Source organism: Anomalospiza imberbis, chromosome 2, assembly GCF_031753505.1.
Source record: "Anomalospiza imberbis isolate Cuckoo-Finch-1a 21T00152 chromosome 2, ASM3175350v1, whole genome shotgun sequence".
NCBI classification, from domain to species: Eukaryota; Metazoa; Chordata; class Aves; order Passeriformes; family Viduidae; genus Anomalospiza; species Anomalospiza imberbis.
This window is the reverse complement of record NC_089682.1, coordinates 12,047,315-12,074,549: the sequence shown is the minus strand read 5'-3', so window position 1 is coordinate 12,074,549 and position 27,235 is coordinate 12,047,315. Positions and strand designations below refer to the sequence as shown.

At 34.2% G+C, this 27,235-nt stretch overlaps 1 protein-coding gene across 3 annotated transcripts in view; it reads left to right on the top strand.

Moving 5' to 3' along the window:
* The window catches only part of IL1RAPL1 (interleukin 1 receptor accessory protein like 1), a 680,356-nt gene that overhangs the window by 248,929 nt on the left and 404,192 nt on the right, over positions 1-27,235 (top strand). The window contains exon 2 of one of the 3 annotated variants that reach the window (XM_068179829.1): positions 18,158-18,199. The exons of the other annotated variants lie outside the window; for them this stretch is intronic. The gene's annotated coding sequence lies outside the window, so the exon portion shown is untranslated. The remainder of the gene's footprint in view (positions 1-18,157; positions 18,200-27,235) is intronic. 3 annotated transcript variants of the gene reach the window in all.

The following is a 27,235-nucleotide window of genomic DNA, read 5'->3' as shown; positions in this document are numbered from 1 at the left end:
AGCCTTCATGATCTTCTGTTTGATCTTGCAGGAAGTGTGTTTTCATTATTCTGTTTTCTTTTATTTTCTGTTCAAGTTAATTAAAGTTAATTGATTAATTGGTACTCTGCTATGGCAACTACCCAGCTGGAAAAGCACCAATCTGCAGTGATCATATGTGTAGAGCATGTCTAATTTATTATCTTATGTGGAAAGGCCAGAACTCCTTGTAAATTAGCTTTAACAATGTGTATTTTCCAGGAGAAGCAGTAAGATGGAGTACAACATAAATACTCACAGGTTCTACCCAGCTTTCTGTAGCAGAGGCACTTGAAATCAGGTGCACAGATGTAGCTTTGTTTCCAACAGGGCAACTTCAGGAATCCCTCTTCTGTTAAAATGGTTCTTCTGGCTTCTTGCAATTGCCACCAGTACACCTGGCAGACCCTCTGGTGCATAAGCAATCTGCACATTTAGTGGGGGAAAAGCTTACAACTTCCTTTAATGATATACTGGCAACTGGAGCTGGGTAAAGCTTCCATAAGTCAATGGTGGCAATTGAGATTACATGTTTAGAGCTGTATTTTCAGTCCTGTTTGCATGCTACAATCAAACCTATTCCTCTTTGAAGAGGAATTTGGGGAGTGAATTTGTAAAAACTGGGGCATTTGTTTCAGTTCATGGTATTTGCAAGTATGTGCAGAGTCCACTGCTCCAGTGACTCATTCTGGAACATACATATTATCACTCATCCCTATGTACTATATAAGAAAACTTTAAATTGGTCCAAATAAATCTTTAAAATTATGAATATACTGAAAGTGTTGGCTTGATTTGAAATGTCTCCTTATAATTTCATTTTGAAATCAGTTCCAAAATTTTCCATTCTTCTCCTAATTCAAAAATTTGAAAATACAAATTCCAAGTTATATTTTGCCTAGGCAAAAAGTAATTTTCTTGCTTTTTGGTTTATTTGAGCAATTGAGTAAAGCAAAAAAATTACAAAATATCTCCTGCTCATTGAAATTTCTGTAGAAAGAAGGATTTGCTGTTGTTCAGAATATGGTAGTAAGATACACATATATTTACCTCTGTAAAGTCCTTCCAGTATGGGTCAGAGGGTTAGGTTAAACCTGAGTTTGAAGATTTTCGCTGAAACTGCACACTAATGCATTTGCTTTCTGTAGAATAACTTGGTTTTGTGCCAAGAGTGAGCTAGACAATTAATTTCTGAAAGTAGGTTTTCCTTATTTTCCCAGAAAATGGGGTAGAGTATATGGTGTGTCTCTGTAACATATAGGAATAAAAAATTATGAAAATTGAGGGAAAATTCCAGTTTATGAATTACTTATTTTAATAAACTATAGATTCACTTATAGTCTCTCTCTAAAATCACAGATTTGTTCCTAAATATTTGTATGTGTATTCAAAGGTGTAGTGTCATACCTAACCTTATCCAATATCTACATAATATGTAATGTATTAGGTAGGTTGAGTTGTGAAAAGATTACTTCTCTACTACACACAGAAATTGCACTTCACCTTATGCTTATGTAATGATTTTGTGGTTAAAACTGTTTATTAACACATTTTTCCTCATTTTATTTGAGGATTTTCTCCAAAGCTTAAAAAGAATATTCAGATTCAAAGGCATATGTCACATTTGAGCAAGTAATTATTAGTACTTTTATCAGATAGTTTGACCACTGGAAAAAAAAAAATGGACCTTATCATTTTGAGCAGTGAAGATTAACATTAAGGGATTTATATTCTTCAAGGCCACTTTATTTTTGGAAATACTTAGGAACTTTTCAGGGAAATGCAATTTTTCCAGACCAAAGAACTAAAGATCAGACCTCAATGTTAACATAAATAAAGCTTCTGGCATCTAAGCAAATGGTAAGATAGATTTGCATTCGGATTGAATTTAAAATGATTGTGGTTTATTTATTAAAAGAAAAGTGATAGCAATTAAAATAGAATACAAAGAGACACCACTGGAAAGAAAAATCAGTACTGCTCCTATTTACAGAATCTAATGTGAAAATCATCATTTAGAAAAAAGAGCATGTAAAATTGGTAGGAAAGAAATCACTATCACTTATAAACATCACCACCAAAATCAGGTAAATGACATAATTAAAATAAATTATATTTATTTTAAAAATAACTAAAACACTACGAAAACTCAATAGAAATCATTAAACATTTGCTTGAGCAATATCTTCTTCAGTTGTTTGGGTTATATAATTTCATATTTGTATGGACAAAGTTATATTACATTTATTAAGCCTGTATAATTTTATTCAACTGTAGTCTTCATTGGAGATAGAAGAAATACACTTTCCCTTAAGAACTTTATTAATTGGTGGTGGTTCCTGGAATAAGACACACAAAAGGGACTTTGAAAAATGTCTATTATTGTCATTAATTGTTTTGCTAGGTTTTGTAGAGAATTGTAGCATCTGGAATAATAAATTAAGATGTGACTGATCTGTTATAAGTAAGGGCATCAAGATTAATTGATTTGGGAAGACAACTCTTAGTTGAAAACGCTCAATTAATAACTTTAGCAGAAATTGCTGACTTAACATGATCCATTCTGACATGGATCCATCATGGTCTGTAAACATGAATATCAAAGAAACATACACACCTCAATAATGAGCGTGTGAGGAGTGTGGGCCCTGCATGCAACGGGCTGGAATTTTTTTTTAACAGTCATTGTTTGTCATCAGTTAAATGAATTGAAAGTGAGCAATCTGTAGTATAGTCCAGTGGTGTCAACAGCTGAAGGTAGGGAGCTAAAGAAACAAAGGACAGCACAGTCACTGACTGTTTCTCTCCACCTCTTATAAAGCTCAGACCTGGATGGTTTTCTTGCAGGGGACATGAACCTCACTCAGTGCCTCTATGTGCTTTATAAGGAGGCAACATTTCATATAGTATTCTGTTTGGTGGGCTGGACTCACATAATTATGTGACATCAAACTCATATGGGAGGCTGCCAATTAGTTGTTGTTCATATGCTACAAGCCCATAAAACATGGAAGGAATTGTTAATGAAAGAGGACTTTGCTGCACCTTCCACCTCATGAAAGGTGGAGCTTCATGTGTTATGAAACCACCCATGGTGGTTGCAATTGGTGGTTAAGTTTTTGTGGACAAAATTTTGACCAAAGAACAAAATCTGCTGGTACGACTGACAGAATTAAATATAACAGTTCCTTGGAGCAATTGTGGACTGCAATGTAAATTTGTGTAACTACAGGAATTTCAAAATAACCGTCATCCTTAAGGGACCATGCCTAATCAATCCCTTACAAACTCACCAGAGTAACTAAAGATGCCTATAGGGGAGAATAGTGTATGGAATATCTATCAGCTAAAAAGTCACTGAATAACTTCTTTCTAGAGTGTCATTATTTCGTATTTAATACATAAATTTAAACCAATGATAAATATATTATTAAGGTATATTAATTGTTTGGTAGTGAATGTACTTAGGTGGTATAAAAGGTTAGATCTTCTTTTACTATAATTTAAAAAAAGAGTTATGAAGACACAAACAAAGTCTGTCAACTAACTTTCCACTATTTAGTGAGTTAATCTTGCATAAGGGCTACAAGGAAGCAATTCTGTAATGTAAATATTTAGCATTATATTAGACACTCCACAGTTCTTTTTCTGGTCTCCAGTGGCCTGCCTAGAAGGTGAAATACTCCTTCTATGATCCACACCTACCAAACACCTCAGCAAATTGAAACAGCATCAAACATGCCTAATCTGTGTGTAAGCAGCTGAACCCCCTCCATCAGATTCAGCCTTGTGTCTGTGTTAACAAGATATTTGCTGTGGCTGGCTTATAGGAGCATATTTTGCTTATTATAGGACAATAAAATGCAGGCAAATAATGATCTTTGGTCACTTGTGTTTCAGGTAAGCTTAATTTAAAAGGTCAAGATAATTACTATTTTCTTTAAAAAGTAAGTAGTATTTTTGATCACTTATATTAAACAGTGAATGCGAGAAGGCTACATATTAAAGCAGGAGATTAAAATATATATATATTCTGAAAAGGATTTTAGACTGAGTAATGAAAAAAATTAAGCCTTCAATTCAAAGACTAGGCAATTTAAGGCTAATTTGAAATGCATATGCATTCACTAAAATTAAGGTAAGTGGATAGCTGCATTTTTCAGATTAAGTGATACAGGGTGGGCAAATAATTCTCATTAAAGCTTAATAACTGAGCACTTTGGAAAACAGCCCAGTATCTAACCATGTTATAGTCATCTAAGTCTATGCAAAAATATGACCTTCAGATCTCAGGAATCTTTCCAACTTATTTTAAATCATTACAAAGATCAGCACACTAAATGAGTACCTAACACATTTCTATTTGCTTTTTATTTTGAAGTGTGTCTTTTTTTGAAATCTTTAAAACCATGAGTATCAATTTTATGAGTTAGCAAGTCATGTGCAAATAACTGTCTGGTCCAGAGAGTACACATCCTTAAAATCATACTGACTTTAGGTGGAGGAAAGCTTTCTTTTGTGCACTCCAAACACAGCAGCTCACCCCTGATGCTTTGCTGAACTATGGACTGATTTCCAAATCATGATATGAATCATGATCTGAGCAATTTGCTGCACTGACAAGCCTCACTCAGGAGAGAAGAGACCACAGAAGTTCCTAACACAACCTTTGCTCATCCAGGAGCTCCATACAATACTGAATTCAAGTCAGGTCACTTAGGGCTTTGTTGTGTCAGGTCTTGGAAAACCTCCAAGAATGAATATTCCACAACTCCTTTGGATGACCTGAATCATTGCTTAATTATCTCCATAGGGAAATTTTTAAACTTAAATGTGGTTGAAATTTCCCCTGTTTCAGTTTATCGCATTTAAATGTGATGTAAAATAATAAGACTTCATTTCCTTGATGGTTTTATGAATATAAATAACATTTGAAAAAGTAGGGTTTTGGTTTTTTTACTCTCTGTGCATTATCTCTTAAGTAAAATGCATCTGTTCTCCCATCTTTGAATGACAGGAAAATGAGGTTTAGGAGGAAAGGATGTCATTTATTGATCATTTTCATCACTGGGTTTTTTTACATCCACTTCCTACAAAAAAATACCCAATTCAAAACTGTGATATCTGAGTATGTAAAAAATTGATGTGTTTTTGGGATATATTATATTACAACTTTTCCATCAGAAGGACACTTAAATCAGTGTATTGTTAAATCTACTGACCTTCTATCTACTTGTCAGAAGAGTAGGCTGGTATGGTTTATTCTCCAAAGTCTACTAAAGCACAGGATGCACTTTCAGGGTTATTATAATTCAAGTGAAAAAGTGCTGAAACCCACATGATAACAATTTTGATAGAGGAACGTCATCTAGATCTGTATGTATTTGAAAAATCTAGTGCATAAGTAATCTTTCCTTATCTCCATTAGGAAAGTTGTTAGTCTGTAGTTCTTATAAGAAAGTGGTTTTATTCCCTCTGAAAAAAAATGTCTTTGAAGAAGGACATTACTTTAGAAATCATGCATAATGTAGCAGGGGGTGACATCAGAGGAAAGTGTGGCTCATATGAAGGCAAGTTTAGAAGGAGATTTTTCTGAGTGTAGAGTGACTGGAGAATAATGCCTTATTTGCAGATCTCTTCCTTTCTGTGCTCAGTAGGAGACATTGCCTATATTATTAAACTTGATCCTGAAGATATATATTGATGTGAAATACAGTGTATGTTAAATTCTGTGGTTGAATTGTTAAGCATTGCAAGTCCTGGTGTGCAAAGTAGAAAGGAATCACGATTTCATATTTTACTCTGCAGTATTATTGACAACTACTAAAATAATAATTAAAAAAAAAAAGAGAGCCTAGGCTGCATACCTTTTGTTAGGATATAATTATGTTTTCCCTACTACCTAGAGAAAGATGCAGTAATCACAATCCTCAAAATCTTACCAATTTTTATAGTGCATTATATTTTAAAACAAACTATCAGATAGACATGAAAATATACAACAAAACAATCACTTGGCTGAGAACAGGAGAGTTTTTTTCAAAGAAATGGAAGCACAGCAAGATAATCCCTGATTTAGTCTTGGCACATTATCTCAGATTCTTCACTCTTTGAGCTATTATGTGCTGACTTCAGCATGGAAATGGTTAACCTGTGGCATGATTACACATTTCCTTACAGAAAGTGAGGGAGCAGTCCAGAAGTCAGTAAGTGTACAATTCAAGTGGCATAGTGAATACAAGGAGAGAGGGAATGAATATTTAAATAAATGTGAAAGGTAGGAAATTTGGTAGATGAAAGGAGCATCTATTTTTGGTTTAATTTGCTGGTCAGTCTTTTTTCTTTCTCTTCCTTCTCTTCTAAAACTGCTGAGCTCTCACATGAATAACAGTGTGATAGCAGTAACCCTTCAAAAAATTGGACTTTTAATTTGTTGACAGTGTGTTGGTTAAAAGACAGGAATTTCTGCTGGGATATTGAGGTAAAAATTTTAAAGATGAGATCCTGAAATAAAATATAATCAATTTTTAGGTGATTATGATATTAAACAATGCCAGAATCTTAAGTACCAATATGACTATTTGTATCCATGTTATGACTTCTGCAGGATTACATTGGGCACAGATGCTGTGTCTTGGGAGTACCTAGTAAGACTCTAGGGAGTCCTAAAGGAAAACATCCACCAAGAAGGAAAACAGTAATGTGTAATAACTCCAAAATCCAAAAATCAAGACAGCAGAAAGGGAATCCTATATTCTTTCTTGCTTCCTTGCTTTCTTGCCCCAGCTCCAAGTTGAAGTCCCTCACAGGACTGTGACTCTTTTGCCGTTACAATTTGACTGTATTAGCAATAAAGTGGCGAAGATGAGGGAAGCAATTTCTGGCATTGTCCTCACCCCCAAAAGCTTTTGTGCAAAATAGGTAATGCATTAGTGGGTGCTTGCCATGGATATTTTCTTTGGTTTGGGTTTCTTGCAGAGCTTAGCTGGTATCTCCAGCATCATGAGAGACTTCCTATGCAACATATAGAATTTTTGTTGTATTCCTAGTTGTTGTGCTTCTTTTCTTCAAATTATATATGTATATTTTGACAGTAGGCAGAATATCTATTGTGGACCATTTGTCCATGGTCTTAACGATCCTCACAATTAGAAAATGAAATATTTTCTTCTAAACATAGCCTCTGTTTGTCTGGGAGGGGGTTTGGTTCATTGAATAGAGTCCTGAACATACCTGAAACATATACTAAGTGTAACAGCAGTATGTATCTCAAAAGTTCTAGAAAGAAGATTTAAGTTTGTCTGAGGTCAATTCATTTCCTGTCTCTGCTAGAGTGATAAAAGTATGAAAAGCTAATGAAGTAAAAAAGTCTTTTTCAACTTTCAGAACATATAAAGACTTTTTTGCAAAAAGCCGCAAAAGGAAACTTTATAGGAAAAAAGTTATGACTTCCTTTTACAGTAGTAAATTTGTGGAAAATAAATGCCTGGCTATTTTATATCAAAATATTGTGATGTTAATTCTATCAGAATTGCCGATAACTGCTTTATTATCACCAGTCACTAAAGCAGAATGAAGCACTTCTTCATGAAAAGAAATAGCATTTCCCAAAAAAAAGCTGTTAAACCCAAGAATAAAATAAATTTTAATAAATAGCTTTAAATGCAATGTGATCTAGTAATATGTCCTTTAAAATATAAGATGCTGAAAAAAGTTATCTGCAGGAATGATAATTTGCCATCCTACAATATTTCTATATGGCTAGAGAATTTTTCTGTATTAAAATAAAGAAAGAAATACATAAATGTTAATATATTTTAACATCATTAGAATTTCACCAATTTCTTCTTCAAAGGTTGGATTATTTGTGTTTGCTTTAATATAGTTAACATAAATAGATATGGCAATGCTTAGCTCAGTTAAGATGAAAGCAGCAGTATTGGAAAAAAAAAGGTATTTTTAGATATGCCTGTTATTTTGGGGATATTTTAACTATTTTTTTAAATATTTGTAAAAAAGATGTTTATTTTTCTCTTATGATAGTTCATAGAGTTCTAATTATTTATTAATGTATACAAATAAATGCAACATTTCTTATAATAAAGCAGCCTGTTAGTGGCCTAGAACTTGCTTCTGCTTCCACAGGACCTTTTTAACACTATTCATAATCCTGAAGGGTCTTCCAGAAGGTCAACTAATCCCCTTTTCTAATGAGTTATCATCTCAATATCATTAGCTTGTCATTAACTGTCACTATCCTGTATGTGATCTGTCCTGTGATTGGAGAGTGACAAAGTTCCACTTTGTCTCCTGTACCCCAGCAGCAGCAGTGCCTGTCCTCAGCAGGCTGACAGAGACAAGGGTGCATAATCTGAAGGACAAACCATAGGTTGTTTGTTGGGGTTTTTTTGAGTGTGATGAGGAAGTAGGAGTTTATGTTTTTTATTGGAGATTTCTGTTTGATGTAGGTGGGTTTTAAATTAAGCAACACCACATAGACCAGAGTGCAAAAAACAGTGACCACTTTCCAACATGGATATTCTATCGCGCTCTGTAAGTGTCCGTTTCAAATGGAAAAACTTGCAGATTGAATTATGAAAATAAGGATTATAAATCTTTGACATGAGTTGCTTATACACATTTCCCAGAAGTAATTTACTATATGTGCATACTTAAATGGTTGTCTCTTTGTTACATTTTTAAGAGTTTTTGAATAAGCTTCCCAGATGTTTCTAAAATACACTATCACGTGCAGTTTTGTGTTTGTGCTAAGGTACCAAACTCTGTGCACATTTTTTATTTCACCTTCCACTAATAATAATAATAATAATAATAAAAATAATATTAAAAGAGTAATGTAGTGACTATTGAAGTTTAAAGGGCTGAGTTAAAGCATGGCAGGCTACCAATTCCTTTCATACCAACACTAGATACAAATGCATTCACCACAACTTTAATTCTGAGCCATAAGTTAAATTTTAAAAAGGAACATAGTAATCTAAATGCTGAAATTACATTAGTAGTGAGAAATTAAAGAAATGGTGTCTAATCATTTTCTTCATGACACGCTAATCAGTGACTTTTATTAGACACTTAACAGCAAATACTTACAAGTATTAAGTATCAGAAATTCTTCTGCTGGAAACTTCTGCACTGACAGAACTGAGATGGCTCTAACCTAACCTTCACATTTAATCAGTACATTTCTCTGCTTCATAGTGCTTTTTCTCCTACTTTTAGCTTTGTGATGATGAAAAACACATTTTGGTTTTGTGTCAGTACTGGAAATAGGACTTGCAATCATAAAATCTTTTGGCACTCTGTGCTGTGCAAGTGATGGAACAAAAAATTCAGTCTGTCAAGCAACAGTCAATAGCCATCATGGCAGCTGATTTTGTGCTGATCAAGGCTTCTGGAGTGAAAGCTTGTGTTGTCCTGGGAATGCTGATGTCCTCAACTGCCCAACAAAGTTAAAGATGAGTAGAGTTAAATGTAAGGTAAAATTTGTTATACAATAATGTTTGTTATATGATGACATTATTTATATAACTTTACAGATTTATTTATGGTAATCATGAGGGGTATAGAATACAACATTCAATATTAAGGTATATATGCTACAATTTGTATGGTTAGCAGAAGAGGAAGGGATTACATTTTCTTAACCCTTTACCTTCTCAATTTATCATCATTAAATCCCTTACATTGGATTTCTATACATTATTTTTTGACCTTGATCATTCACTATGTTAGGGTATTATCGGTTGGTTTCTGGGAGTTACCTTGTGAGAGAGCAATTGCTTTGGTTTTGGAAATGCTGTGGTATAAGTTACTGCAGAATAAAACATCTGCTTTATTAACAGCTTCAAATATAAGCTATTTAATTATAAGGGATAATACTGGTTTTCAGCTGGAGAAAAATGTGCAAAATTATGTTAAGGAAGATGAGTTCTGATATTATCAAACCTAGCACTGCTGAAATGCTTACTGTTTCTTCTGTATTTCATTGAAATGTGAAGCCTCCAAACTGGCAAAGCAACAAACAACCATTTAAAAAGAAATCTTTAGAGCTAGAAAATAAGCATTGGGGTTTTTTTTTGTCTCTACTGTGTTGCTTTAATCAATTTCAACTATCCAGCATAAACCAATTCAAAACCCATGGTGGCTGGCCATAACATCTAGTCTAGGATGTCTTTTGTAAGACTGTGTTCACCAGCCTGTGACTGATATTTCTTAAAGAAAAAGAGGTCAATTGATTTGGAAGGAGTTTCTACAGACCCATTTATGACGTGCAGCTTGAGCAGCCTCAGTGCTAAGTTGGAACTGGTAAGTAGAACTGGAAAGCTACAGGACACCTGGCAAAGAAACAGTGCTCATTTCTTTTGCTGCAGCAGGCACTTAGATGTTGTGTTGTCAGGGCTGAGGAAAAAAAAATCATTCAATCTTTACTGAGGATAAAATATAATACAAATGTCCTTGGAAAATGATCCTTAGCTGAATCAAAAACAGGAAGAGACAATCCAGGTAACTAAGCAGATGGACTTCTCAATTTTATTTTTTAAAAATAATCAAAACAAAACAGCAATAAAGGAGCCATTCTGTAAATATAACCATGTTGAAAAAACTAACTTCTTTAGGATGGTTCTGGGTGTCTTCTTTTCTTGCTATTTGTTTTGTACTTTTGTTTGTTGTTTACTTTTGGCAAAGCATCATGTATATATCTACAGGGAAAAACACTCCTGCTGTGGACTCTTCATATATTCTTGCATATTCTCAGTGAGAACACGGGAAGTAACTTTTTATAATTTTACCCAGTTTTATATTTCCAGTTTCATTAAGATTGGGAAAAAAAAATAAAAACACAAACAATCCAAAACATTTCTGCTGTGCCACAGAAAATGGTTTCAAGGAATCAGTACATTCAAGGGCAAAATCAAGGCAAGGCGTGGCAAGCAGAATGTGTGAGAAATGTCACACAAACCCTTCTTCTGAGTGTGCTCACCCACACACAAGTGGCAGAGGTCTGGGGACGCAGAGTGTTGTTCTGGGACTGGAGGGACCTTTGGAGGAACATGGTCACCACTAGTCCACTCCTGCTCTGCTGCTGAATTAATGATAAGAATTTAACAGACTTTTGATTGGAATCAATTGGTATACTCTGAGGATGTAAGTGGAAGAGATGGAAAGCGGAAAATAAGGGAGGAATTCTTACACTGAAGAGTAGGCAGTGATGGGCTGGGTTTTTATGATCCGCCTGGGTTCATTCCTAGAGTTGGGTGCTCCTGATAAGGGTGGTGGGATAGAGCTGAGCTCAGACTAGTTGCCTATGCATATAATAAACATATTACATAATGGAATTATTGGAGTGGAATTTTGTTTTGTTTAATGTAGACATTCTACAATTAAATTAAACCTATAAATTTTGAAAAACATGGTTATGTTACTTATGTCTTGTAACATACCAGTATGAACAAAATAGGATTCAAGTAATGTTCTTCCCCTATATTCATTTCATTTATCATAATTTTCCATATTTGTGTTTGGATCAAAATTAAAGTCTTAGTAGAAAACGTCCTTTTAATATATAATTTGCAATTTATGGGTAAGTGTGTGTTTCACTCACTTAATTGAAGTTGTGCTTCAGTATGTTTGAAAATGGTGTCTTGAGAATGCCAGGTGGTTTGTTTCCATAAAAGTTTAAGTGAATTCAGATTGCCAGGCATCATTATCATTTAAAGGTGACTAAGACACATATATTTCTATTTTTATATAAATGAAACAAGCAGCACAATCCTGCATATGTGGGGTTCTCTAGAGGTTCTCTAAATATCATAATTTCACTGCCTATAACGAAAAGTTTGCATTGATGACTTTTTAAATAGGTATTGTTGCTTCTTCAAAGTGTTAAGAGAGTAAGGAACAGTATGTCTTGGATTACCATAAATAGGATAAGAGCACATTGAAATTATACCTTCAAACACTACCTCCAGGGCAATGTGTTTGGAACTTTTATAAGTTCCACAGTCATTTAAGAACATAAACCAGAGAAACAAGAAGGAAAATGAGACATTTGTATAATCTGATTATGTGTTTTTTCTATTTAAAAATGGGCTCTTATTCCAAGAGAACAATGGAAAATGCTGGGTCCTCCTACTCAAAAGGGGAAAGTTCACAATATTTTTTTTATTTGTCTTGAAGTCCAGTCATCAGAATAAGTATATTACCTTTCATTCTACTTACTGATTGTATTAAAACACTTAGAGACATAAAAAAAGGTGTGTATATTTTTAAATATTGGCCTAGAATATCAATCATGGACATGACTATATAATAAAAAAGGAAAGTCATAAATCAGCTCTGTCGCATGTCTTGTCAGAATTTAGGACAAAATCTGTTGTAGGAAGCTGGAAGACATTCATCGTTGTTATTTTGGAGCAGTAATATTTTGCCAGAAGGGAAAATGCTTTGCCTCAAATCAGTGTCAAATTTTGCAGCTGAATCCAAAACTTTCTTATGATTAAAGTTTTTGTTTTTCTCAGTTAGTTTCCTGACCTTGGATTTTAGTAGGAAATATTAAAAGGATACAAATTCCTCATTAAAGTTCAGCAATTAATTCTAGAACCACACCATGCACTATCATAAAATTACCGAGTAGTTCCTAATTTCCCATGAGCCAAGCAGAAAAGTATTAAGAATAACTGTCTTTAAGATGTATGTAAAATTTTCTGTGTATATATCATATCTATAAAAATATGTGAGATATATATATATACATATACGTATCTACATACATAAACACAACATATATAATGTTAAATGTATAGGAACATTTGAAAATGAGACATGCCTAAAGATGGAATTAAATAAAGTCCCTTAATAAGAAGAAAATAAAGCGAGGATGATGGTAAAATAGTAGGTGGCAAGATAGAGGAAACAACTGTGGAGAGATTGGGAAGACACTGTAATAGTTTGAATTTACTTTTGGGTTGTATGTAATAGGCAATACCAAGTCAAAAACAGTTACATCTATTTCAGTACCTCAGTTTTGATCCTCATCTGTGGAAGATAGAGAAGTAGTGAGGGGCAACCATATTATTATATTTTTTAGGTGTACTCATATGCTCTGTTAGTCAGCTATTACCATCTTGACTCATTCCTTAAAGTTTTTTTCTCCTATGAATTAGGAGAAATGTTTTGAGCCTATGCAAGCTGAGGCAATCATTTACCTGCATACACAGAGTTCAACTATAAGGAAAGTGATAGCATACCAAATTCCTGTTTCAAAATTCTGGTCTGACGATTTCAGTCCTTTGATTCTATTTTTGTTTTATGATAAGAACTAAACACTCATTCCTTATTCACTTTCTTCTTGCCATCCATGATTTCATAGACTTCTGTTGTATGCCTGAGGTTTAAAGGTCAGATCTCATTCAGAAGTGTTTGTATACCTTTGAGAATTCTTTCTGCTCTTCTTAGCTTATTTTCAAATCTTATTATCTTTTTACGATATGAGGACCATAATTATTTTATACTCTCTTCTTTTCCTTATCATTTTTATATGTTTTGGTTTTATTTTTCATTCTTTACCCTTTTTACTTTTCCCCCTTTAGATAATACTTTCATTATAACTGTAAATTTTTGACTAAGTAGTAAAGTTAAAAATTGGTGTTTACTGACTACCAGTGGTAACTCCTTTTCACTGTTTCCATGAAAAAAAAAAAAAAAAAAAGGAAATTGCTTTCTTTAGTGTGCACAATTTCAATGTGTTCAGTGTTGGTTTATCCATTGTACTACCAAGTACTATCATGTTATTCTTCTTCACCTCTTGACATTTTTCCCAACACTCTGCTCATTTAATAGAAAAAAAATGTTCATTTGAGTTTGGGACATGTAAAAATATTCAGTGTTTTAACTCTGATATTGACACATTTGTGCCACAGAATATGGTACATCTTATACCCATTCCTAGAACACAGTTTTTTACAAAATGCTAATCCTCATCATTGACTACTCTTATAGGTATAAAATTGTATAGTAAAATAGCTGAAGGATAGTTAGAAATTCTCCTTATTGTAAAGGAAATAGAAAGCAGATATGACCAATCTGGCAGCCCATCTAATCTAGTATTTTCTTTCTGGTGCTGTTGCAAATAGTATGTTTCCAATTGTGCTGTAGCAGACATAGTTGCAAGAACCCATTTGGAGTGTGTATTTCTTTTTGTGTTTATCTGACTTTACAGCTTGAAACAAGAAGCTTCAATCCTTCATCCTTTAGATAATTTCCATCTCTCTTCAGGGCACAAGGTAATCTTTAGCTGACAAGGGCACAAAGCTACGTTTTAGGGAGGCAGGTTGCTCCATCATTTTCCACATGAGTACATTGCATCTTTCTCTGATGCATGTGGCTCTGGCCCGTGTTAGAGGCAGAGTGCTGAGCTAATCACAGGTCTGCTCCAGCACAGCAGATCCTGGAAGATAACAGATGCTCCACAACAAGTACAGAATTTCCTGTCAATAGTACATAATTCCATCTGAAAACACATAGTAATGTGTGTCAAAAAAGCCAATTGACTGTACTTGTAGGCAATTTTATACCTTATCCCTTTGTAAATATATGTGCTGGTATGAAATTCAGTATATAAAATATTGGATTTTATAACCTTGATACAAATCGTGCAAGTATGCATGATTTTCTTTTCCTGGAAGGGAAGGTTAAAATTTCTTTAATTTTTCAAAAAGCTTTTTTTAACGACATAATCAATTTAAATTGTTTTTATAAATATTTTTCTTGTCTTTGTGGAATGGAGAAGACAACTCCAGCAGATTGGAATTGCAGATTGCAGTTACCTTTTCTTTAATTTAAAAGTGCTGGCCTGATAAGTGAAAATAATAACTGTTCTTTGTGAACAAAATACTTTCAACAACCAAATAAAAATTGGGACAGTTCGATTTCCTGCACCATCATGAGTAAATATCCGTTCTGTGTTCAGTAAATCATTTGGCACCTTCTTGACAACTGAAAATGGGAACAGTGGTATCTTTATAACTCACAGATGTGGTGTGATGGACTAAAACCACTAATCACACTAAGCGATCATCTGATTAAACATCTGAGACCAGTGATAAGCCTAATCTAGCAGTTTTCTCAGTTAAAATCCTCAACTGTCCCTTAGTTAAGCTACTTCACAAAAAGAGACATTGATTCACCAGAAAAATCAAATATATATTGATAGTGTGTATGTTTTAGGGGCTCTATTTGAGTAAGATGCAGAGTGTTTGAAGTGTTCTTGAGTCATCTGTTGACTTTTAAAATTGTTTTATAGTTTTCATTCTCTTACAGAGTTAAAACCATTAGGTCATTTAATGTAACTGTCTAGAAGCCATATATCAAGATACTCCTACAGGAAATACTTTAGATTTCGCCTGACTAGAGGATGACTTGTGGACTGCCTAGCACACATTTTTCAACAAGACTCTAGTTTGGAATTTAAGCCATATGAAAAGAATACGCTATTTTCCATGGAATGTGTGTCAATTACAGGAGTTGAGGGAAGTTTTTTTTTTTTCCCCTACACAATGTAGAACAACATATCAAACAGACAAACTAAATATTTTGCAGGAGGAAAAGGTGGCTCACATGGATACCATAGAATTTCGTAATGTTTCCAGTATGGTCAATGAATAAGAGGGAATATCATGCCAAATACAGTCTCAGCCTTAAATGGCAACATGTCTACATTCAAAACAGCATGAGAAACTTAGGGTTATCTTTTTAAGGATTATTCATTTTTATTTTTTTTAATGGATTCAGTCTATCAGTTAATTTCTTACTGTAGAAATGCATATAACTCATAACTTCCAAACCTGAATACCTTCCATTTGAATTGAAAAAAACCCAGATAACATGCACCTGAAGAAGTTTTGTTCCTATTTCATTCAGCTTCTCAGATGTTTATTCTTCCATATATGTATTTCAAAATGTACTATTCCTTAACTCCAAAAAGTATCTTCATGTCTCTTGTAGATTAAATTTGATTTTTTTATAATTATGAAAGTAGAAAATAATTTAGAAGACATTTAAGGAAGGTTGCTTTAGTTCTGCACTGAACTTCTGAGACTATTGACTTCTTTTATAATGCAGTGTGGACTCACAGAAATGATCAACCTATGCCTACATAGATTTTCCTCTAATTGCCACATGACTGATTTAAAATTTTGAAAATTATCCTAAATATTACATAATAGGGTAATTTGAATCAATGCCATTTCCAGATTGCATTGCTATATAGACTTAGGTATCCCTGTGAAGGGCAGTATTAGTCTCCAGTAAATAAGGTGTGTCTTTCTTGATTCTGCTGTCACCTAACACATCAGTGCTCATATAATTAATCTGTGATTTCTTTTTTCTGTTATAAAGCCCTGTACACTCACTATTTTAATTATTATCTTAATTGTTTGTTCTTATATAACATCCTAGCTTTATTTCTGTTTGTTAGTTTTCAGAGTTTTCTGTGATTCTGCTGATAATATAAATCAAAGGACTTTGTTTTCTTATACTGAGTGCACAGAAAAATATATTCAACTCGAATATATTCTCACTTTCTTGCATCAAAAGGTATCCTAACTATCAGATTTTTTTTAACCAGCAGTGTGCATAAAATCTAAAATAGTGTATAAACTCCTTTGCAGGTGAAGACATACAACTAAATTTTGCTTTCACCTGCATGTGTTTAAGGACAAAACATGTGTGTGTATATGATATTTTGTAAGAAAAAGGAGGTCCCTGATGTGATGTTTTTCACTGCATAAAGCAGAATAAGCAGCACAGCTTGAGTAAGAAACACATGTCAGATAAAGAAGAAAAACACTGGTGGGTAAGGACATGAAAATTAAATTTTATCATGCTTCTTCGGTCCTTTTTCAGAATTGCTCACCAGAATGGTGGTGGCTTTTACCAACTATTGCATCAAAGTCTACAGTCAGAAGTGCAGGAATGTTTTTTCATGACAGCATGCTGTTAAAGACACGAACTGTAATTCATTATTTTCTAAAATTTCTGGCCTTCTAGCAAATATAATTCCTCAGTTTCATCCACAGTGAGACATTTTCAGCATTAGCAGATCAAATCCTTGTTTGTTTTGAAGTCAGTGATCTTGTGACATGAATTTATTTCTCATCATCATCTAAATTTCTCAAAACATTCAGCTCATGGACCTGTGTAGATAAATACTGAAATACTTTCTCTTTCTGGTTGCTATTAGTGTAAGAAATTACTGGCTTTTAAACAGCTTTATTGACCTTTTATGCCCTGGATTCATTTTTCTCAATATCTTCCACAGACCAATTTGTAGATTTGTTAATTTTGTATTTGCATGATAGTTCTGGGAAGCTATGCAGAATGTACTCATCCTCCTAATTCTTCCTTCTTTTATCATGGCATACCAAATTTTCAAACAGTGATGCTATTTTACTCTTTTTGTATTTGTTACTGGAACTCCTAATGTGCTTGGAGACTTTGAAAGGCTTCACATGATAGTACTCATCTCTTTTGAGGATTTTTTGTACATATTTTAGTCTTTTTTCAAGGATTTTCTAGGAACTGCGAGCTCTTCTCTTATGATTCATCATGATCAATCATTGTGCTTTCCAGTTTGCCATCTTGGATGAATATATACTGCAATTACATAAGTTTGTGTGTGGATATACAAATATGTGTTTGTATATGCACATGTATATAGGCATATGCATATGAACAAATATGTTTAAACACTCATATGGGTATGAGTGTGTATACATGCATAACATATATAGAGTATGCATATATGGATATTCATAATGGCATATTTAGGCATATAGGAGGCACACAGGCCCTAGCTGCCAGAGTGTCTAGCTCTATAAAACTATCACAAAGCAAGATTTTCCTTCGGTGCTTTTTCTAAGGACTCCAGCTGTTCATGACACTTTTAGAAGTCTAGTGTACAGTAATATCTGTGCATCACTGTGACAAAGCACTTTTTGTCTTCTGCAAATTGAAGTTCATTACATTAGTGCTGATGTTCTCTCAGCAGGTGGTCGATGTCAATTATTTTTTGCTTCTGTGTAATGAAAGCTGCTACATATTCATTTCAATTCTGTTACAGACCTCTGAAGTTCTGACAAGCTGTGAGCAGTTCTTCTATCAGGTAAACTTATGAACAGCTTCCTAATAGTTGGAATCATCTTGTCCTGACTAACCTGGATTTCTCACAACTTGTCTCTATGTTTGCCTCATACACAGTTGAGGTTGTCTTTTTCCTTTCTCGATTTTTAGAGCTTGTTGCAGAAGACAGGCATCCAGACCTCACTTGCTTCCTTACAACAGCTGTTGCCAACTGTTGGATAAGGTGATTTTATTTTAACAGGTGCATGCACAAGATAATTTACATTGATCTGAGACTTGGACTATGTCCACACAAGAAGCTTACCTTGCCCTTGTCCAAGCCAGCACTGAGTGTCTAGTCAGATCAAACTGAATTCTGTTCCTCTGGAAATAACAGCCTCAAGACTATGTGCCACTACCAGTCACATGGACACAAAACAACCTAATCCTGAATCTTTAGAATAAAGTGCTTCTTGACTATACACTATTCAGATTAAAAAAAACCAAATCAAACCAAACTAAACCAAACCAAACCAAACCAAACCAAACCAAACCAAACCAAACCAAGCCACCCATTAAACCAGAATATGGTATTACATTAAAAATCTCTTCCTAGTCTTCAACCTGCTGCAGTACAGAAATTCTCAGTTTCATTTCCAGGATTTTGCCATAACTTTGATATATTTTACACACACACACACACACACACACACATCCCCACACACATATATAACCCCTAACTCTGCATCTATGGGATTTTTTTTAAAAAACATTTTCTAGGTATTCAAAAAAATGTCTGAAACAAGATCTATTTCAAAGCCTTTGTTTGTCTTATGACTCATTAGAGGGACAGTAACTCATTGGGCACTCATATTACATTGGCAACTAAATCTGTTGAGAAACATCCAAGTTATGCTCATATAAATCTCCCTAACAGCCAGCTAGAGCACTCCCTCTACTATGTGCAGACACACTGCCAGGCATAAAGAAAAGATGGTTGAAAAGTTTTACTTTGTGTCCCTCTAGACAATAAGTCATCAGAATTCATTTTTATGACTGAAGACATAAAGAGTTTAGTGGCTGTGGAGCTACCTCTGTTTACCAGAATTGGCTTTCTGGACTTGCACAATGCAGTGTGCATTAGGCAGGTAGAAATTTGTTATCAGCAGTATAAAAACATCTGTCATGCTGTCAAGTTTAATGAGAGGGAGGCATGGAAGAAAATATTGCAATCTAGAGATACAATTAGATCTCTGGAATAAAAGTTTGAGCCGTATAACTTGTTCATTGAAACACAGAATGACCAACTCACACAGTGGCTGGGGCAGGAAGGCACCTCTGGAGATCACCTGGTCCAAGCCTCTACTCAGAGCAGGGACAACAAGAGCAGAGTAGTCAGGAGTGTGTCCAGCTGGGTTTTTAGTATCCCTAAGTGTAGAGACTCCACAGCTTCTCTAGACAACCTTTCTGGGTGTGACCTTCTTCCTCTCAAAGAAGATTTTACTTATGTTTAAGTCTCATTTTGTGCCCTCTGCCTGAGAAAACTTTGTCCTCTTTACTCCCCCATCAGGGAGTATGACCCCTCTGAGCGTTCTCTTTCCCAGACTGACAAGTCACAGTTCTTTCACCCTCTTCTTTTATGCCAGATGCTCCAGTCCTTGAGACCCTTGAGACTGGACTCACTCCAGTCTGTTTACATCTCTCTCATACTGGGAAGCCCAGTACTGGACCCAGCACTTCATATTTGTCTTGCCAGAGTAGAGAAAGAGGATCACTTCCCTTGACCTGCTATCAATGCTTTTGTGTAATGCAGCCCAGGGTACCTTTAGCCTTCTTGGCTGCAAAGGCAACCTGCAGACTTGTGTCCAGACTTTGTGTCCACCAGAACACCCAGGACATTCCCTGAAAACTACTTTCCAGATGGAGCATACACTGGTACTTGGGTTATTCCTCCCCATGGTCAGGATGTGGCCTTTACCGTTGTTGATCTCTAAAGCTTTTGGCCCATTTCTCCAGCCTCTTGAGGTCTTCCTGCATAACAGGACACCAATCTGGTGCATCAACCACTCTTTCAAGTATTGTATCATCTGTTAAATCACTGAGGGTGTTCTGTATCCCATCATCTGGATCATTAATTATAATGCTGAACAGTACTGGCAGTATTACAATTACCCAGGGGAGAATCTGTGTGATGTGGTATAACTGACATTCATTGCTTATGAAAAAAGTTGTATTCAGACATTATATTACAAACAGCTTTCCTACCATCTTGACTATCAGATCAAAATGTTTCCATTAGTTTTTTGAGTTGTCTTTTTAATTTCATCTATTTTTAAGAAAACTCTTCTTCTTTATTGATGAAAAAGTAATGTTGAAAAAACAAAGCCTAACAATTTTTGAACTGTCATGACATTGATCTTAAACTATGAAAATTTTAAGAGCATTGTTCATGCTCTTTGTGTTGGACTTTGTTTCAATAAACCTAATTTCAGTTTTCAGTACTGAAGTTTTCAGTAGATGGTCATCTAAAAGGCACATCATTGTCAAATGATAAAGAGATAAGTTATTATAGTTTGTGTTAATCTTCCTTTTCAGACTTCAGTGGTCACTGTACTTTCTAGTTCAGAAGACTAAACACTATTTACTTTATTCAGTTCTTCAAGAAGTTCAGTGATGTTTCAGTAATTAAACTTCATTATGCTACCTGCTAGAGCTCTTGCACTAGACTAAATTCAGCTGCTGTCTTCTTGAATGACTTTTATTACTCTTGTTCATGTTGTGCCCTTGGAAATTGAACATTCTTCATCAGGGGTGACTGTGTGTTAGACCATGAGGTGATAAAAAGGAAAGGGATGGCAGACATAAAAGGAAGTGTTTGTACATCTGTAAATACTGCTAAAACGACATCAGAAAATATTTTAGCACCAAGCTTCAAGTAAGCCCTGTTCATTTGATGTCCACATGAGCCTTTTTTTTTTCCCAGAAACTGTTCCTAGGCATGTATTATCCAAGCACAAAACGTATTGCTGTTTTCTTGTATTCATGACTTATGGCCAGATAGGATCCAACCACTAAAGGTAGAAAAACATATTAGGAAATTGCCACTGTAATGCTTCACGTATACTTGAGAAGTACAGATCTGCAAACATACTTGAATCAGCATATAGATCATAAAATAATAGAATCAGAATTATTAAGATTGGAAAAGATCTCAAAGGTCGAGTTCTGCCATTAACCAGATAATATTTATGTTTCTGTTGGCATCTAAAAGAAGAGACACTGATAATCGTGCTTCTTCAGAACAAGAGGACATTCAGGGTAATCAAGTCTAATTCTTTTGAACTCTGGGATATCACACCTTTAGCAATTGGCAAAAGTCCACCTTAGTTTTGTTGTCCACCTGCCCTATAAAATCACACTTCTGCCACTTGCATCCATTTATTTTTGTGTCAGTCTGGTCCTTTAGTTTAAAGAGGAGTTTTCACTTTCTGTTCTTTCTTCTTCCCTTTCTCTGAACCCTTGTCCTTCCCACTCCCTGCCAGAAGGAAATATCACAAGGCGTCTTTCCTCATTGGTTTTGTAGCCTTGTAAGCCTTTTGTAAGCCACACATTAGTCTACCATCCATAGTATCATCCTTCCATTTGATAACAGTTTCTGTTTCATTCATCAATCTGCAAGTCCTCCCCTGGAGTGCTCCAGTGGCTCTGCACATAGGAAATGTGCAGACAGAGAAGTACAGACAGTGTAGTATCATTGCTAATATTAATTTTTGTATACTTTAGTTCTTAAAAATACTTGTAGGTTGTTATCTTTGTGAACTAAGAAGAAAATGAAAAAAAGGGAAAAGAGGAGAGAGGAAAAAGCTCAAGCTTGTAAATTTCACTACTATCTTTGTTCAGAGTAACTGCAGTTTTTAAAAATTTGTAATTAAATGACGTATCAGTTTATAACAGCACAGTCTACTGTAGTAATGTAGCTCTATTTTCATGGACATTGTACCTACATGTCTTGCTTTTCCCTGTAAATTAAGTGGCAGTCACTCAGCATTTTTTCTGTAAAGTTTAAAATAAATTTTCAAAACACAAAATATTCAAAATTCCACTTTTCCTCTAATCTCTAGTTCAATTCCTTTCCCTCCCTTGTGCCTAAAAAATTGGTCCTTGTTATAGTCTATGCAATGAGAAAAGCCTGCAGGGCCTGCACAATAATTGTGTTTCTAAGTAGTTTGATAAGATTATTTTTGGGTGAAACCTCAGGAATACCATTCAGCAATGTCAGCTGAAAGATCTGTTACACTTATAAAGGATGTACATAAGTAGTGTAGTGTACTGGCTTCATATAGGAAAAATAATGATCTACTTCCATGGCACTGTGTACAGCAATGTTTATCAGGCTGTGATTTCTGGATCAATGGATGTTCTTAGGTATTCAGAAGGAGTGCAGCAAAATGTCTTTTTTTCTGATATGGAAGAACTACAGGAACATTGAAAACGTAACCTACATTCTGTACAGCAGTAATTGAATTTTTTTTTGGCATTATTTTATATTATGGATGGATTTTTTTTTTGTGTTTGTTTGCATGTGTGTGCTTGTGCATGCATATACTATATTTCTGTATTTGTACGTTTCTATATTTTAACAAGGTATCCTGCAAATTTGAAAAGTGTGAAAATCAAAGCAGTTGTTCCTAATTATTCCTTCTATCTCTATCACAGCATGCAAGTGCAGATATGAAGAAAGTCAAGAACTGTGCATGCCACCAGCAATATAAATGCTGAGGAAGTCATGCAGCTTGTCTGAGCCCTCATCATTTCTTTCCAGCAGGTCTAGAACTAGTTCAAAAGTAATGATTCTCTTGAATGGCAGTGTGCTCATTCTTGATTTTTCCTTTTAGAGAATTAGAACTAAAGATATTCCTGCATTCCCAAATTTTTGTGCCAGACTTGAATCACATTGGCAGCTATTATGACCAATATTTTTTTTTTCCTCATTCATAGTTAGGTCACAAACAAACTTTACCCCAAAAAGCTATTTTTTTCAACTTTAAGAAAGGAGTCTGTGTTTACATTTCTGATTGGATTGTGAGTTTGGAAAAACAAAAATTGCAAAAGTTTGTGAGACAACGTTATGTCTGTAAGACATTAATAAGTATTCTGGTTGACTCGTTCCCTTTGCCCTCAATCTCAAATGACTCAAATACATTCTCTTGAACATCTTCCCTGTACTCGTGTATTTATATGAAGGATTATATTGAATTATATAAAGGAAACGTATTCAAGTTCTTAGGGGAAAAGTCCACATAATAATGATAGCATTCATTTTAATTCTAAGTGTCTTCTTTTATACTTTTATGTGTAATATTTATTTTCTTCTGTAGATCGCAGTTTGATAATAGCAATTATTCACAATAACTTTGAAGAAATAAAAGGATAAGCCCTTATAATGTACTCCCTACATTCCTTCACTCATATATATTGAAGTAGTCAAATCGACATTTAGCTTTTCTTTTAAAACTGAATTTCTGTTTCAAAATATGCAAAATGGAATATTTGACAATATTGCTATCAAAAATTAAAGCTAACACAGATTCTGGCAAAAATAATGTTTCTCAAACAGGGAAGAATGGGAAGAGGAAACATTCCTGCTTCTGAGGTATCCTTTAGATCAGTTCAGCCAAGTCATGCCTCATGCAATGCTATCAAGATCAATAAGACTTGTTATAGAGTGACTTACTGGAGTCACTTTGGATAAATTATTCACCAAGAACTTCACAGTTTTTATGGCATTTTAAGACAATTATTTCACAAATCTCAAAGGCATGTCAATTTAAAGTATTGATCCAAAGCTTGGAGTTTCAGCTAATTATACCCAAAGATCACAGGTTGATAAAGTTTTCAAAACTAGGCTAAAAAGTTAAGTTAATTAATTCAAGTGATATATAACATTAGGGTCAAGCTTAAAACACTGTGGAAATGTCCTTTACAGCAATGGCAGCACTTTTGCCTCCTGCCAAAAGTGGGAAGTGTAAAAAGCCTGAAGAGAAAAGACATGCATATTAGGAGAATTCAGCAAATTTCCTGGAACTTCAGTCCCCTCTTATGTGTTCAGAAATTTAATTTATTATCATATTGCCCTAAAGATATAATTTAATTTGAAATAATTCTGCTGTAATTTCAACCTTTTTACATATTTAACTCTTTTTACTTTGGGACTGTATCCTTTTGTGTGTGTCAAATACCAAGCATTTAGAAAAATCTACATAGACTGGTTATAGTTAATGAAAGAAACACATAACTTTGCATTTCAAATACAAAAATAAAACCTAGTTTTGGCACCGTTAAGAGAAGGATACCATAGAATGGAACATTTAGAAAATGCTTCCAATAAACTGAAAACTACTTCACAACTTTCTTTTTTTATTTAATCTCAGAGGAAATAGCTTCATTCAGCTTTATTATTATTTTCAAGAGTCCTATATAATTTGAAAATATATTTTTAATGGTCAAAGGTAAAATATATTGCATTCTTCTATACAGCTATACTGAAATACCCTTGTTAAAGAGAGCCTTCAATAAATGCTACTTTGAAACTGAGCCTGAAAAGTGACAAATCTTAAAGCTACTTCTTTTCTTTTTTTGTCTAAAACAAGATGTGATCAGCTGTTCCATCACTGTCCACTCTTGCCTGAAAACTCTTTTGTGGAAAAGTGTGAAAAATTAGTGGAGGATAAAATATTTTCTATATAAAATCAGCTTTTTGGTTAAAGCCAACAGAAGTGAACAGAAGGAGAATAAACATGATTTATGTTTCTGTTTTGTTCCATATGCACCAATTACAAACAAATTTAGATGCTGGTGGCCAGAAACCCCAAGGGTCTTGTGATGTGTGTTCCTATTTGTCTCTAATCCTATATTAAATATTGTATTGAGGCCTGTTAAACATTGATAAGCTTTCTTTGCACTGTAAGGTCCTCCAAGATCATTGTGCCTAAATACCATAAAGACCTGGATTAGGTTTATGCATTGTTATGGTGTTTTAGATATATCTTAGCTCTGAGTCTTATCTCTCCAAGGGAGAAAGTCAGCCTAACTGTATATTAATATTGGTATCATTGAAGTGATTAGCTGTTCAAATCTGAAAAAAAAAAAAAAAGTAATTCAGTGTAGTTTTCTGATGCTCATTCTTCATGATCAAAGGAATTTTGTCAGTCTTTTACAGGAAATTTAGAAAAAATAGCAGAATTGCTTATTCATCATTTTTGTGTACAAATATTTGTAAAGAAATCTACTTTTTTCAACTTGTACAATACATTGGTTTGGAAATTCGTTTGTCTATTTCCTTTGTTTTTTCTTAAGAGTGAGAACCTTCTGTTTTGGTTAAATATTTATTTCCTTTAGTTAAATATTTATTTATTGCCATACTTTTCTGACTTTTTAATGTATGGAACAGAACTTAGTATAGGTCTGGTTTTGGATATTTTTTTTCCTAAGAGATGCTTTTAAGGGCAGAAAAAACCCAAGAATATGATCAAACTACACCCAGACTTGAATTTTCAGTGCCATTTTTTGAGGTTTAGCATTTTGATTGAGATTGGTCCATAAAACCTTTATATATACATAAATAGTCCATGTTTTTATGCCTATTGATACAAATCATCAAAGGATAGACATAGAGACAATTTTCTGGGTGCAAATAGGAGAAGGACAGAATGGCACCACATATTTCTATCTCTGCGGCTTAGAGCATTTTAGTTTCCATCTCCAAAACCAGCAGCTGTTGTTTATCCTTCAGTATCTTTTTAATAAAGCTATACTACTAAATACACAAGAACTGTGTCAATATGTCTTTACTCACTCTTCACTTAGATGTGATGGTGTGTAGATGATTCCAGGATTTCTAAAAGCAGCTGAGTCCAAGGATATTGTTCTCTGTATCTCAGGATCACAGTTGTTCGAGGCAATTTCCCTAACAAGATAAATATATTTGCTGACATCTATAAGTGGCTTACTACCAAGTGGGATGTTAGCCTGATTATTCTCTACTGTTTAACAGAATGACACAGTTCTCTTCAGAGCATAAAATTTCCTGACACAAATGTTCTGTTCTTAACCCTTAATAGCACAACCCCCCACCATAATCAGCTACCATGAATATTTAATAATACCTGTTTGCTCTTTTGCATAGCCTTATCATATTAGGATCAGATAAATAAATGTTTTTTTTTTTTTCCAGAGGACCCTCATCTCAATATATATCTGTTAAATTTTCTAAAAATGGACTATAGTGTAATTTTGGAGCTTTAGATTTTGCGGGAATCTTTTGTGTGTGTGTGTGTTTCAGATCACAGCAATAACAGCTTATTTTATAACATCTAAATATTTTGTACTGTGAATTTATTAATGTCAATACCTTAAAGAATTAGAAGTATATAAAAGACCACACTTTAGCTTTGCAATTATTTCCTTGAAAACCTACAGGAATGTATGGTAGGTTAAAAAACCAAACAAAAACAAGAAGAAACCTGAGTTTTGTTTTTCTTACTTTTAGCTATCTCAGGAGAGTAAGAGGACAAATTAATATTAAGTAGAATTTCAGAAGAAGCCCACTGACTTTATTCTGGGTAGAAAATATCCCTTCTCTTTTTAAAAATCCGATTTCTGTTTGCAGTCAAAATAGTAAGTTTTCTCAATCATTATATATTTTTTAAGTTCTCTACAGAGTTCACCAAACATTCCCATCAACCTAATGAAATAGGTCATGGAAGAATAATGCCATTTTTTTCGCACAGCATAGTAAAACCTAGAACAAATTAATTGCTTTCAAAATGCTGTGCCAGTAGAGAGCTGTGCAGCTCCCAAATTCTGAGGTTATATACACATTCATTTGATTGAAATATGGGTGATAGTAAAGCCAGGAACTTAGTTGGAGTCTAATGCCTAATGTCTGCTGGTTTTTTTTTCTTCTTTTTTTTTTTCTTTTTTCTTCTGATAATTATTCTTTTTTTCATGTGGGTATCTGGGTATAGCTCGCCAAAGATTTTTTCATTTCCTCCAAAATAGGATATATCATCCTTAAATC